This window comes from Phaseolus vulgaris, chromosome 10, assembly GCF_000499845.2.
Source record: "Phaseolus vulgaris cultivar G19833 chromosome 10, P. vulgaris v2.0, whole genome shotgun sequence".
Taxonomy (NCBI): domain Eukaryota; kingdom Viridiplantae; phylum Streptophyta; class Magnoliopsida; order Fabales; family Fabaceae; genus Phaseolus; species Phaseolus vulgaris.
The window spans coordinates 25,005,036-25,021,733 of NC_023750.2; positions in this window are offsets into that span (position 1 = coordinate 25,005,036).

A 16,698-nucleotide genomic window follows, 5' to 3' on the forward strand; every position below is an offset into this window, starting at 1 on the left:
TTGCCCAAGTGGAACTAATGAAGGTGATGAACCTGAACAGGCAGCAATGCAAGATGAACCTGCTACTGAAACTCAAGAAGGTGAACATCATGACATCAATATGGATGAAAGGATGCCTATCAAGTTATCTTTTGAAAGGTTAATGATCAATAGAATGGACACATTTGCTGACAATCAAAGGAACCTATACGAAATGTGCGAGTCAAGGCTGACAACATGGATACACGTTTTTCAACACTGGATGAGCAAATTGAAGAAGTCCAGAGACAAATTCTAGAACTACAGTTTGAAAGGGAGGATAATCCTTCATTTTAAATTTCTAGTTTATAATCTTAAACATTTGGTTTTATTTTAAGCTGTTTTTAATCCTACCTTTTGTCTATTTGATGAAACAAATAGGGGGAGAAGTATTGTTGGGAGTTGTAATGTTCTTAATTTTGTTTTACTACTTTTGAACATTGCTATTATTGACTACGTTAACTGCTTTAAATTTGAAGTTTTTAACTGCTGTTATTTCTGGTTTACAGAATTTTAACCGATTATCTCTACAAAATAACTGACTGTTCTTATGCATTCTTGTATAAGTGTTGGTTTCTCATTTGATTGTGGCTGATATTCCTTTTGGAAATCACCTAGTGAGAACTAGTGTATGGTGTACATCTGTTTTGGATTTGATTACCCTGTGTTTGTTCAATGAATGCAGGATTCAACAAATTCTAAACAAAGAACATTCCTAAAAGCATCCCAAGGATTTGTCTCCATCAAATAGGGGGAGATTGTTGAAGATGGGAAGCTTTGATGTATCAAATCCCCATGGAACCTGAAGTTGTGTTGTGTTTTAGGTTTGGGTTTAGTTATGGGGTTTAGAATCTTTGTAAGATCAGTCTTGATTCCTACAGAAAGCTTGTTTCAATATGTTTTAAAGAACTAAGTGTTTTTTCCATGCAAAGGGAAAAACAATCGATTAAAGTTTTGAGACAGTCGGTTGTTTGTCACTTAGCTGGCAAAGGAGTTTTTGAAACTTTTTTTTGAATCAGTTGTGTAACTGCTGAAACCATTCAACCGGTTAAATCGTGGTTTCAACCAATTAAAAGTGAGTTTTCATAACAGTATTTTGAAAACTTGTTTTAACTGATTCAATTATTCAAATCTGCCTAAAACTGTAGCTTTTCAAAGGTTATAAATATAGCCTTCTATCAAATGTTTCACACGATAGAAATATAGAAGTTTTACACTCTGATTTGAGATAAAAAAAAAAGAGAGATTACAATCTGTTTGTGAAAAGGAGTTTTTCAAGTTTAGCAAGATTGCTTTTGAGCTTTGCTGTGATTCAAGAACTGATCATAGGGCTTCTAGTTTACTGTTATTCCAGGTGTTTTCTACCCTGTCTTAGTTTCTTGTAATTGTTCATATTACATTCTGTAAACGTGTTTGTAAAATCCTGTAAAGTCAGTGTGATTCTGGCTTGAGGTGTGTGTTGTGTGCAAAGAGGGTGAGTAGGTCTTGTAGTTTCAGGATCACCTCTTTGTGGGTGTTTGTAATGTGTTTGGTTACATAGTGGAATACTCAGTGGTTTGACTGAGGACTGGATGTAGCTCAAGGATTGAGTGAACCCGTATAAACCTGTGTGTATATCTCTCTCTCAACTCTTTAACTGTTTGATATTTTCGCTGCCATAAACAACCGGTTAAATCGTGTTTTAACCTATTGAAATTTTGATATTTGTTTCTGTTAGACTGTTTGATTGACTTTCTGAAATGCTTATCTGAGTTGATTGTTAAAGATTCATTCTAAAGTAAAGTAATTGCGAAAATCTTTTAGAAACAATTCACCCCCCTTTTGTTTAAGCCATCAATTCTAACACAATTCACTTTGGGGATAACTTATTCTCCAGCTGGTAGGGGTAGGCCTTTTGCATCACCAAGTTGGCAACCTTGAACTGCCAAGGTTTCGTCTTGTTCTTATGCTTTAACTCCACCCCTTCTTTTTAAAGCCTTCGAGTTGATGCAGACATGATCACGCACCTCGTCCAACAAATCTAGGTTTACCTTTCTTCATTCGTTAGGTTATTCAACATCAAAACTTCTGAACCTGGGCAAATTCTCATGTACCTCTACTGGTATCATGGCATCGAACCCATATACCAAACTGAAAGGCGTCTCTTTAGCTGCGATTGCGGGGTGGTGTTTAGGACCACATGATTTCGAGAATTTCTTCTGACCAAGTTCCATGAGCCTTTACTAACCTCCTCTTCAACCCTCTTAGTAGGACACTATTAGCTGGCTCAGCCTAGCCATTTGTTTGGGGGTGTTCTACCGAGGCGAATACCTGCTTTATTCCGAGCTCTGAGCACAACTTACCCAACTGTTGGCTAGTGAATTGAGTTCTGTTGTCGGACACTAGGTGTCTCGAAACCTCAAAGCGACACTTAATGTTTTTCCAGACAAAATGTTGGACCTTATAAGCAGTTATTTGAGAAACTAGCTCAGCTTCAATCCACTTGGTGAAGTATTCTATGGACAAAATGAGGTACTTCTGGGAAAAGGCCTAAAATGTCTATCCCCATGAATGGAAAGGCCATGGGCTATAAATCGCAGCTCCTCAGCTGGTGCATGGCACCAATCAACGTGTTTCTGACATTGCTCACAGCGTTGGACATATCTCACACAATCCTACTTCATGGTCGATCAGTAATACCTTGCTCGGATGACTTTCAACAAGAGAACTCGTGCTCCTATGTGACTGCCGCAAATGCCTTCATGAAGCTCAGCCATTATGCGGGCGCATTGATCTCCACTTACACACGTGAGGATCGGGTGGGTATAACCGTGACGAAATAGGTTCCCATCTATCTTCGTATTCTGACCTACGTTCCTTTTCACAATCTTGGCCTCCATAGGCATAATGGGGAGTAACCCATCAACAAGATAACGCTTGTAGGGTGGTACCCAAGTCTCTATGGTGTTGACCTGCAGAACTTCAAGAAATTCATCCTCAAATAACTCATGGGTGGTTATCCTTGGGACTTTCAGGGTTTCTTGAATCATCGATTGATGCTTTCTCCCCTTTCTTGAGCTAATCCCTAAGACTTCAAAGTGGTCGACCTCGAACAACCCTTTTACAACTGTCCTGCGTGACTTTAATGTCTCCTGGATTACTAACCTCTGCCGACCACCTTTCCTTGAGCTAGCTAGCTTAGACAATAGGTCTGCTCGGGAGTTCTGTTCTCTGGGAACATGAACAAGATCGAATATAGAGAAAGTTGCTCTCAAGATCATCAAGTACTTGAGATATGAGGCTAGATGCTGGTCATTGGCTTGATACTCGCCTATGACTTGCCCGGTGATGAGCAATGAGTCATTTTTCACCAACAAGCTCTGAGCTCCCAACTCTTTGGCTAGCAACATCCCTGCTATCAAGGTCTCATACTCATCTTGATTGTTGCTTGCCTTAAACGCAAACCTCAGGGCTTGTTCGTTTAACAGCCCGTTTGGTCCTTCTAAAATGACCCCAGCTCCGCTCCCTTGTTGATTGGAGGACCCATCGACCTACAAGACCCATTGGAAATCATTAGGATCCGGTTGGGAGTCCTTGGATGAAAGTTCCACCATAAAGTTTATATAAACCTGGCCTTTGATTGGCCCTTGTGGTTCATACTGTATGTCAAACTCAGATAGCTCAACCGCCCAGCGGACCATCTGACCTGCTATATCAGGCTTTTGGAGGACTTTACGTATGGGAAGGTTGGCCATGACGATAACGGTGAAGCTTTGGAAGTAATGGCGAAGCCATTGAGCTGCGAACACCACAACTGGGGCAACCTTCTCGATAGCTTGGTACCGAGTCTCTGGTCCCTGCAACACCTTGCTTACGAAATAGGCTGGCTTTTGGACTTTATCCTGATCTTGCAAAAGACCCGAGCTGATTGCCTGATTTGAAATCGCAAAATAAAGACGAATGGGAATTCCTGGAACTGACTTACCAAGAACAGAGGGACTAGCAAAGTACTCTTTCAACTTGGTGAAAGCTTATTCGCATTCACTAGTCCACGCAAAACGGTTGTTCTTCTTAAGACATTGGAAGTAGGGGTACCCCATATCTCCACTGGCCGACAAGAAATGAGATAGGGCGGCCATGCGCCCGGTTAGCTATTGTACTTCCTTCACATTGGCTGGGCTCCCTATCCCTATGATCGCTGCACATTTTTCAGGGTTTGCCTCTATGTCCCTTTAAGTCAATAGGAAGCCAAGAAACTTTCTGATGTGAGTTGATGTTTAGGATTGTTTATTGGATTAGTGACACTTTACTTATATTTAGATTTTAGAACAATTATAGGTGAGAAGCCTAAGGAAAATTTCCACTGGAAATTAATTTAACAAGTTTTAAGTAGATGTGAATGTTCATTTCCATTAGGCCAAAGGAAAAACACAATTCAATGGTGAGAATGAATGACAATTAGATGCATAAGTTAAGCAAACACAAGGTGAGCAACACATATGGACCGAATTGAAAATAATGCACAAAAACAAGAACAAGACATATTTTGGAATTGAAAATAGGAATGGAAATGGAATGGAAAAAGATTAGTGAAAGGAAAGCTTATGGGGATGAAGCTTGGGAAGAAGATCACGCCACTTGGAATGGTGAATTGCTCCAAGATAAGTGATGATGCCGCCACTTGAGAGCTCCCAAACACTCTCAAGATAAGACTAAGCTAGGAGAAACAAGTCTCACTAATCTCACACAATTTGTGTATAGTAACTTTACTCTTCATTCAACTTATGATTACATGAGCCAAGCACCTATATATATAGTGTGAGAGAGCCATATTTCACTAAAGAAAAGGTGGGAAAATCAAATGAAAAGCCATTTGAAAATGGCGCCTAAAGGTGAGTCACATGGAGGGCGTGACTTGTTGTCATTTCTTCTCATAGGCCCTAAACTTCTATCCACACCTTCCTTTTATGTTCTATATAAACTACTCTAAAGAAATTACAAAAAGAGACATCAATTGATGCTCATCTCCTAATGTTTGTGCCCTGCTCCTAGTAATCCTCTGAGGCATGGTGGTTGATGAGATCATGGGTTGGGCTTGGGCCTCAGGCACCCTCTCTCCTTGGTTCTCATGATGCTCCTCGGGTGAGAGAGAATTCGTCCACGAATTTGGAAGACCTGCAGAGAAAGGAGTTAGATCACTGATATTAAAAGAATGACTACAAAGGTATGTATCGGGCATATCTAATTCATAGGCATTATCATTAATCCTTTTGATGACCTGAAAAGGACCATCACTGTGTGGCATAAGTTTGGACTTCCTTTGAGTAGGGAATCTATCCTTCCTCAAGTGTAGCCAAACCCAATTCCCGGGTTCAAAGATTAATGTCTTGCGCCTCTTGTTGGCAATTTCAGCATACTTGCCGACCCTACTTTCAATTTGCAGCTTGATGTGATGGTGCAAGTCTTTAATAAAAGAAACTTTTTTCAAAACCATCCTTGCACAACACCTCATCAAGTATAGGAACTGGAAGAAGGTGAAGAGGTGTAAGGGAATTGAACCCATAAACAACCTCAAAAGGAGTGTGGGCAGTGGTAGAATTTACTACTCTATTATAGGCAAATTCAATATGAGGTAGTAAATTTTCCCACACCCTTGGGTTCCCGGAAATAAGGCATCTTAACATTTGACCCAAAGTTCTATTAACCACTTCAGTTTGACCATCAGTTTGGGAATGGAAAGTAGTAGAAAGCAAGAGTTTAGTTCCAAGTTTTCCCCACAAAGTCCTCCAAAAGTGGCTTAAGAACTTCGAATCTCTGTCAGATATAATACTTCTAGGAAGCCCATGCAAACAAACTACTTCCTTAAAAAAGAGATTTGTAATAAAACAAGCATCATCTACTTTGTGGCATGCAGTAAAGTGAGCCATTTTAGAAAAGCGTTCCACTACCACAAAGATAGAATCCATACCCTGAGATGTCTTGGGAAGACCTAGAATAAAATCCATTGAAATATCTACCCAAGGCATATTAGGGATGGGAAGAGGGGTATATAAACCATGGGGTTGCACTTTAGATTTAGCCTTCCTACATGCTATGCATTTATCACAGAAGCTATGTACGGATTTGCGCATGTGGGGCCAAAACAAATGTTCATGCAATGTATCTAAAGTCTTAGCTACCCCAAAGTGTACCATAAGCCCACCCTTATGTGCCTCTCTAACAAGAGATTGTCTTAAAGATCCTTGGGGAACACAAAGTCTTTTTCCTTTGAAAAGGAAACCATCATGTATGAAAAAGTCTTTATGTCCTCCTTTGGAACACTCTTGATAGATAAGAGAGAAATCAAGGTCATCTTTATAGATTTCCTTTATGTGATCAAAACCTAAGTATTGAACATAGAAAACATGTAGCAAGGTATATCTTCTTGAAAGAGCATCCGCAACCACATTTATTTTACCTTGCTTATGTTTGATCACATAAGGAAATTGATCAAGGAAATCCACCCACTTGGCATGTCTCTTGTTAAGCTTGCTTTGGATTTTCAAATATTTAAGGGATTCATGATCACTATGTATCACAAACTCTTTTGAAAAAAAGGTACTGTTGCCAATTTTGCAAGGCTCTAAAAAGAGCATAAAGTTCCTTATCATAGGTGGAGTAGTTGAGATGACTCCCCTTGAGTTTCTCACTAAAATAAGTTATGGGGTGACCCTCTTGAAGGAGAACAGCCTCAATGCCTATGTTAGAAGCATCACATTCTATTTCAAATGTCTTAGTAAAATTAGGAAGGCTAAAATGGAGGCCTTAGTCAATTTTTCCTTCAAAGTTTCAAAAGCTTGAATTTGGTCTTGTCCCTACTTGAATACCACATCCTTCTTTACTATGGAATTTAGAGGTATGACAATGGTACTAAAGTTTTGCACAAACCACCTATAAAAACTAGCAAGTCCATGAAAACTTCGTACCTCATTAACATTGGTGGGTGTTGGCCAATGTTGAATTGCTACAACCTTTTCTTGATCTACATGCACCCCTTTTGAACTCACAACAAACCCTAGGAAGTCTATATGATCTAGTGCAAACATACACTTAGCAAGATTAGCATACAAACTCTCCTTCCTAAGGGTTTCTTATGCTCCCTTCACTGTTTCATTCCCTCTCTGTGTATCTTTTCAAACATTTCTGCTTCAAACGCTCTATTCTCTTCTCTCAAATACCTCGTCTCCTCGAAGCATAATCACTTCAAGGTACGCTTTTTTATCATGTAACTGCCTTTTCCTTATCATTTCGATGCTCTTAATCTACTTATAACTGTGCTGGGACTGTTTATATTTCTCGCTCCTACGATCATCGTGTTAGGATCGATGGCTAAAACAAGAGGGGGGGTGAATTGTTTACAAAAGATTTTCACAAATACTTTGCTTAGAATGAAACTTTAACAATCAACTCAGAAAAGCAATTCAGAAAGCCAATCAAATTGTCAAACAGAAACAAATATCAGAATTATAATCGGTTAAAATGACGATTTAACCGGTTGTTTATGACACTGGAAAATATCAAACAGTTATGGAGAGAAGAGATAGAGAAAATTACACACAAGGTTTATACTGGTTCACTCTATTCCAGAGCTACATCCAGCCCTCAGTCAAACCACTAAGTATTTCACTATGTAACCAATCACATATTACAAACACACAACACAAAGAGGTGACTTTGAATCCCACAAAGCCTACTCACCCTCTTTGCACACAGCCAACACCTCAAGCCAAAACCACACTGACTTTACAGGATCTTACAACAGTTTTACAGAGAGTAATATGAACAATTAGAAGAAACTAAACAAGGGTAGAAAACACCTGGAATCATAGTACACCAGAAATCCTATTGATCAGTTCTTGAATCATAGCAAAGCTCAAAAGCAATCTTGCTAAAACTTGGTAAAACACCTTTTCACAAACAGTTGGTAATCTCTCAAATCAATCTCAAATCAGAGTATCAAACTTTTCTATTTCATCAATCTTTTCACGTTTGAAAGGATACTGGTTTTATATTCCTTGAGAAGCTACTATTCAGATTTGAACAACCAAATCAGTTAAAACAGGTTTTCAAAAAACTGTTATGAAAACTTACATTTAATCGGTTAAAACTGCGATTTAACCGATGAATGGTTTTGACAGTTATACAACTGATTCAAAAAACAGTTTTAAAACACCTTTGCCAACTAAGTGACAAACAACCGATTATCTCGAAACTTTAATCGGTTGTTTTCCCTTTGCATGGAAAAACACTTTAATCTTTAAAACAGATTGAAATAAGATTTGTTTGAGAATCAAGACTGATCTTACAAAGATTCTAAATCCCATTACCAAAACCTAAACCTAAAACACAACATAGCTTCAGGCTTCATGAGGATTTTATACATCAAAGCTTCCCATCTTCAACACATTGTTCTCTGCTTTTCTGCTTATTTACTTTGTTTTTCCAAAACGCACACATTTCTTCTTCTGAGTATTGCCTTTGTTTTTCTTTTCTGTTTTAGCTTTCTTCTGTAAGATGGAACAACCAACCCCAAATTACAAAAATCTTTACCCTTGGGCTTCTAGCGTCCTCCTAGAGGATGCCATGGCCCAGGTTGCCATGGCTTGCATCTTGGGGTGGACCTTTCTCAAACAGGTTTGAACAAGACCATTTCCGATGGGCAATTGGTGGATGCTGAATAGCGGTGGTGAATCTTCCTGCCATTGTCTTCATTTTGTAACTTAATGAACATCTGATTATTCTATATATACCATTATGTATGAAAGTCTTTCCTTTCCAATCTGACCCCTCTATGTATGAGCACCTTCTTCTTTTCAAACTTAACATTGTGTCTGTCTTCAACTAACTCGTATGTTTTGAAACGATTCTGCCAACTAACAGCGCGCCAATGATTGTCCCTACCTAAGTAGCACGATCCTTTACGAACTCGTTTCTGCACTTAGTTTCCCTTGCCTTTCTCGACCGTGGCATTTTCATCCAAAGGGAGAGTTTTAACAGGAACTTTACCTTTCTTGACCTTGACGCATAAAGGCAGGGGAGACGTTTACTCGAAACCTTACTGTTCTCAACCTTGGCGTATATAGGCAAGGGAGAGGTTCGCTTGAACCTTTACTCAAAATTTGACTCAAAGGGAAGAACAAAAATGAACTTACTCTATTAAAGATTCTGATCAGGTAGTCTTGTAGTATTTGCTGGCAGGAGTATAATGGCAAACTCCAATCGTCAAGCTGATGAGCGAGGAGATCATAATCTTAGAGAGAAAGTAGAGGAAAGGAAAAAGGAGATTTTAGAGAGATGACGGTTCTTTTGAAATGAAACCTGAATAACTGATTTTTTATTTATATGTGTACCGATCAGGTCATCGGGTGTGATGACGTGGCAGCAAGCGATAATATAGGTGTGTTGAACGGGACACCTGGCCGACAGAAGGGAAGTAAATCGGGAAGTCAGTATAGTCGCCGATCGCTGAATTGGCGTTCTCCGATCTCTCGTATGTGTAACCGGCGGTCACCAGAGTTGCGTCACAGTCGTCGTATGTGAGTACTAGGAGATCAGGTGGTTAGAGATCGCCGGGGAATGCTAGGAGATCGGGTGGTTTACACACCGCTGAAAGGGGCACATCGCCGAACGATCAGGAAAGTTGTGCACCAAGTTACTCCCTGTATGGATAACTTAGTCGAATGGCGAAAAGAGTAGAAGTAACGCTCAAGTTGTGGAGGCTCCAGATGGTGACACGTGTACAACTGGATGAGAGCCACGTGTCTGGAGGCGTAACCGTCAGGAGAGAGAAAAAGCTCAGGTATATAAGGAACACTTAACATACTTTTGAGGTACGTTTTCAGAATACTTTTAGTACACTGAGATTCACTACGCACGGTTCCTTGAGTTGAGATATTCTCTCTGAGTTTTTGGTGATTCTTCCACTGACTTGAGCGTCGGAGCGCGATCGGCCGCAGTGGCGCCACTCTGTTTTCTTCAGGTTCTTGCGAGGAATTAAGACGTGAAGAGCAAAAGCTAACGTGGTGCGAAGCTGATCCAAAGGAGAGATCTTTGACGTGGCAAGACTCTTGCACTCAAGTCAACCGGCTGGATCAATATGCTTTTTTAAATTTAATAATAAAATATTCATGTGTCATTTTAATTGTACCATTTCTACTTTAAGCCTATTTTTCTCGATCCTTACACAATTACTTTAAAAGTTATCAACAGGAGGACTAAGTAAATTAAAAGGTAGAAGAAGAGTTGATTTTACTAATGTGAAATGATTAATTATAATATTGACAATTAACATTATAAGTTGTTTGAGTTCTCATAAAGCTTAAGTTATCACTCTCGTAAAGGTTCAATTGGCTCCAAAGGGGCGGGGGGGGGGGGGGTGTGGATATGAATGGAGCCTAAACTCAATTTGCAGAGTATCAGTCATTAACAACAATGTCTAAACAAGAATAGGGAGAGAAAAGTAGACAAAAAATTATACTGGTTTAACCAACAACAAGAGCTACGTCCTGTCCTCTCAAGCAACCCGCTCAAGAGCCTTTCACTAAGTATTCTCCACCTCTCCAGTACACAAGTATTCTTACACTTCTTCAGGTCCCCCAATATTCTTACACCTCTGTTGGTCAACCAAGTATTCTTTACCTCTTTAGGTACACCAAGTATTATCTACCTCTCTTGGTACACTAAGAATTCTCTACCTCTCCAGGTATACCAAGTATTCTTTACCTCTTTAGGTACACCAAGTACTTTGTATCTCTCAAAGCAATCAGTCATAATCTCCTCATGAGATCAAGACCTCTTAATAATAAGAAAACTTCTCTACTAAGAGAACAATGAAAGCTCATAGGGTATAATTCACAGTGTGAAGTATTTACAAAGGTTTACCTCAGAAACCAAATCTCACAACCCAATCTAAGCAGATGTAAACTATATAACATTGTTCTTAATACACAACTATAAAATCGTTTTTGTACACTTTTAATATTCATTGGCTTCTCATTCATGTTGCGTTCTTCACCTTCAAGGTCTTTATATAGTCTTCATATATGTGACCGTTGAAGCTAGGGTTCTTTATTCTTCCATATAATCATTAAATGTTCAATGTAGAAACAATTGCTTTTGATTGATCTTTGTGTGTCTTGAATGTGTAAGAAATTTAAAATACTTTCTTTACATTCTTTAAATATGAACGTTAAGCTTTAATACTCTTTACTCAAATATATTCTCGAATCTTCCACGTTGTTCTTCTCCTTCAATGCGTTAAACGCTTGAAATGGAAACTTATGATCTTATGCAATTTGCACGTTCTTAAGTCATTATAAGCATTTCAAAATGCTTCTTTGATTACACTTAATCGAATGTTGAAGCTTTCAAAATATTTAGCCTTATTTTTTGTTTTAATTTTTTTGTTTTTTTTATTGCTTTTAATATGTGTTGAAATCAACCTTAAAGATATTTTAGTTTCTATAATCAATTTTTTAATAGTCTATATAATCAATTTTTAAGTTCTAGTTTACATAAAACTCAAATTTCATTTTTTTATTTTAATTAATTTTTATCCATATTTTATTTTTTAAAACCTCTAATTTTTTTCTTCTTTCACTTTCACCTTTAATTTACTAACATAACATTAATTCTTTCTTTGATTGGGTGGTTCCACAATTGTGATGGATGTGGAGGTTGAGAAAGAGTCTGCACTGTTCATGTTTGGTTGTATGAGTTTGTGTTGATTTGGTGAGAAAGAAAGGAAAGTTGGGTTAACTTTGTGCAATGTCAAAGTTGTCCTGCTTTATTTCATGCAATTGATATATACGTGCTGCTTTTTTAATGTGCCATGAACATATATCTCTTTTCGGTGTTCAGAGGTTAATGTGCATGTTTTTAGAATCCAAGAGCATAACCGATTATGGTCCTTCTTTTTCACTTGTAAATGATCTAACACTTTTCTACTTTTACATGTTTTATTTAGTTTAAAGTTTAAGATTTAGGGTTTAAATGTATGTGAAAATGGATATATTGATTAAATATTTTTTTCAAAACACAAAGGATAATATTTATATATAGGTATCAAGTAATTAAGAGATAATTATATGGGTTATTATTTTGATACCTAGATAGAGTTATATGAGTTATTATTTTGATACATAGGTACAGGATAAAGTTGAATTCAAATTGAAAATGTTTATTTTTTTGTAATTAATTAAGATACATATAAAATAATAATAAATTATATTTTTAAGGTTATTTAAAACTTCATATGTAACTGTGCAATATTTATGTTTAATAAGTTTATGTATAACAAATGTACATTTTTTCTTTATTTAAAAATTTCAACAGATAAATAAATTAATATCTAAATCTTTATATATAAACATTAATCTTTACTTTTATTAAAATAATTCTAATTTAAGACTGAAGTATTTTGATAATTAATTTAATAAAATAATTAATTTGTTTACATAATTCAATTCAATCATTTACAAATTTTTCACTTAAATCTACTTATTTTTAACCCCTTCTTTCTACATTTAAAAAAATTAAATTTGTACTCTTTTTTTTTCTCTCTTTCCAATCCTCATCCTAATAAAGGCCAAACAACAATGAAATTACTGTGAAGGATTTCAGGGCAAGATGAAAATGGAACCTTGTATTCTACTCTAGTGTTACACATGTTCCAAAATAACATTAATTAGTTTCAGCTATTTAAAAAAAGTCACTGAAAAATGTGAGCAGAAAATAACCCAGAGATACAAACTGATTAACAAATTTTTTAACAAGGAAAAAGAAACAATGAGGGTCACAGATACGAAACAAAAAATTTGTTTAAAACCTTATTATTTTGATAGAAAAAACAGGTTAAGGAATAATGAATCCAACATTTAAAAAAAAACATTTTTTTACAAGTAAATTACAAATCATTAAACTTAAATGTAATTGAATCACTGGGCTATACCAATTAGGAAGATAATATCTTGTTCTCTAGGCAATATTTTGTGAATAGAAATTGTACATTTACTTTTTCTTTTCAATTTCCCTTTTTACACCATGTTACTCATTGTATTTATTACTTTAGTTTTTTCCTTATCTTTCTTCTTTTTAAACCCTAAAATGTTAGTAGCAGTATGTGCCTCCATGAACACCAATCAGAAGATGCAATGCAATTGAATCTGTATTTTCGGAATTGGGTGCCGTGACTAATGTTGCTTTGGTTCTTTCCCATACCAGCAAAAGTGAACTCTGCTACATACAAACACTGCTACGACAGTATTAGTACTAGTTTTACTTGAAAACAGTGATACAGGTAACCCATTCAAAACCTGTCAATTGGTGACAGTAAATACAGAGAGTGAAACTTTGACCATTGCCCATGCCTTGGCCTTAGTCATCGATTCAACTGTTACCAAATCTACCGTCACATTATGCCAGGTGTACTCAACGATTAGACCATGCACCACACTGCATTAAATTGATCTCAACCACCAACAGACCAAATCCCGCCACATGCACTCTCCAATACACACCACATGTGATTTGTGTTCACAAATTCTTTTTAGGTTCGTGTTGCCTTTATTAGAAAAAGTTAGGTTATGAAGTTAAGTGTTATTAGTAGATTGAAAAAATTATTTTTATCATTTCTTTTGTTTGGTTGAAGAGTGATTGAATCCAAATTCGGTGTGAAGGATTGATTTATAGTGTTTTGAAGATAAATTTGATAAAAGAGAACTCATTAGATTTAATGAAAAAGATAATAAATTTGAGTATAAATTTTACTATTATATATATTTGATTTGATTAAATTAATTGAGATTAGTAAATTATTGTTTAGTGTAATGTTAAAATGATGTTTAAGTATATTTTTAAAATATAATTTCAAAAATAAGTTGATTAAATAAAAATAAATTATTTCTGAAAAATATTAATTATTAAAAATATTATGTATTAATTATAAAAAATTAAGAAAAGTTATATAATTATTTTAAAAATATCAAATATTAAATATGAGATAAAATTTATCAAACAATTTCCACAAATCCACTACTTTTTCTTCTTTTCATACTTTATCCTCTCTTCCAAAACTTTTTCTCTTAACCAAATACACGCAATCTTTACATATAATTTCAAATCAAACCTCACAATTATCTACAAATTTCAAATACCAGAAAAACAAAGTAAGATTTCACCATCATGACAAAATATTTATATTCTTATTTTTAACTCACAATAATTAAGTTAGTTAAAAGGTAAGAGTAAAATTAAAATATACTTTTTTGAATTTTGAAAATGATAGTAAATGTAAAGCAAAATCTTTAAAAAGATAAATAATTAATAAATAACAGAGGTAACCATAATGAATGATGATGATGGACAGTCTAATAACTTCTTCACCCTATCTCATGTTCTATATAAACCCTACTCTTCCACAACTTTTCTTGCAAGCACTAAGCAAGAAACTCAACACAAGTAAACATATATTGTGACACTATCCTTCTCATTTGTTCCTCTAATCTTTGGTGATGGCAAGCGTGAAGACTGCATGCATGGTTGCAGTGATGTGCATGGTCGTGGTGAGTGCACCCATGGCACATGCCATCACGTGCGGGCAAGTTGCCTCTGCCGTGACTCCATGCCTGAGCTACCTAAGAACCGGCGGAACTCCGGCGCTGCCGTGTTGCAACGGAGTGAGGGGCCTGAACTCCGCCGCGAAGACCACCGCTGACCGCCAGGCCACGTGCAACTGCCTAAAATCCCTTGCCGGTGCGTTAGCCCAGGGTTTCAACGCGGCAAACGCAGCTTCACTACCACAAAAATGTGGTGTCCAAATTCCCTACAAGATCAGCACCTCCACCAACTGCGCTACGTATGTTCAACTCACCACCACTCCTCAACCACTTTTTTCTTCACACATTTCTTTCACTACTAACCACATTACACTGATTAATTAGTACACAAACTCACAAGTGTTAGCTACTAGTGTTCCTTAATTAAACGGTTCAGAATTTCTGATGGGTAATACCCTTGTTAAATAAAGTAACTGTAGAGCAATGCTATGCTGTCACAGTTAAACTCTAACATATCTCAAAACATTTGCAGAAAGAGCAAATTTTTTTACAGATTAGGTTAGCTCTAGGAGAAGAGATTAATGATTATACTAATGAGGTGTCCACATTTAATGTCTAATTGTATTTTGAACATTATTACTCCTCAAAATGTTTTGATGCTTTTTATTATCCAAGGAAATTTTTGGCTAATAATAATATTTTTAAAATGGCGACTTTTTAATAATATTTTTATATAAACAAAAGAATAATGCTTTGAAATATAAGGACCACAAATAATGTATTCCCATTAAAGAGATGACAGAGACTAGTATTTTGTTTTAAGCGAAACTGAACACCTTCATTGTATTACTGGAAAGGCCTAGAAGTGTGCATTTAACCCAGTTTTTAATGGTTAGTTAAAATTTCTGGAAGGTCTTCTAAAAAATGGTTAAAACTTTGTTCTGAAGTTCTAGAACTAGTGTCTTGCATTCTTTTTAGTTTGAATTTTCATGGTTATATTTAAGCTGATTTGTTTGATTGTTTGTGCAATATTGCAGCATCAAGTTCTAAAAGATGGATGTGGTATAAGGAAGAAATGGCAGGGAGGGGAATTTTTCAGTGGAAGAATCTGATAGTAACGTAGAAATAGGTAATGAAAAATAAAGGGAGGTCGACGAGGGCTCCACTTGTGCGAGTCTTTCTTGGTGTCGGTGTGTCCCTTAGTTGTTTCAGAGTTTGGTCCACTTATGTTATGTTTTCTGAAATTTGTCTCAGTTGGTTGTTGTATGTAATAATCATATATATTTGTAATGTAATTCCTTGCTACTTCTCCTTTTATGATTTTTCTCACTTGTCTTAATTCTTCTTCAAACCTAATCTCTCTTTGCCATTTCAACCCATGTATACTAAACTAATGGATTATCTTGAAACACTTTAAAATTTTAAAATCATCAAACTATAGTTTTAAGTAATCATAGTTTATTAGTTATAATTTATTATTATAATGTTGAAAATATTAAAACCATAAAGCTGTACATTAATTACTTTGAACTTTTAGTTTTTAAAGTAAGAATTTTAGGATAATGACATAATTGTTTTTTAATATTTAGGCTATATGCGATTCATTATATCAATTTTTTAATTACGTACAAAACTTTAAAGATCTATACTGAAGTGACTATTTAGCATGTAAATGTAACAGATAAATACTTTGTTTATACAAAGAATTATTATAAACATTAAAATTAAAATCTACGATTAAAAAAAACCACACTTTCTAAACATTCTCATTCAAAGTAATTATTTAATTTCTATGCATAAATATTAAAGATAGTATATTTCTTTTTTCAATTACAAAATACCAACTCATTTATATGAATTTTCCTTTTAGCCTTATTTTTATCGTTTCTCCACTCTTACGGCATGTTTCAATATTAGCAATATTGTGATTAATATCCCAAAACAGGGTTCTTCAATCATGCACAATTCTTGGTAAAAGTGTCCATAAAAACACTACATTTTCCAACTCAATTGAAATAACCACTAAGCATATATAACGGCTCTCTTGTCATGATGAAAATATTTACTTTGAGTGACATGCATTTAAAGTTATCATTTATCCAACAAT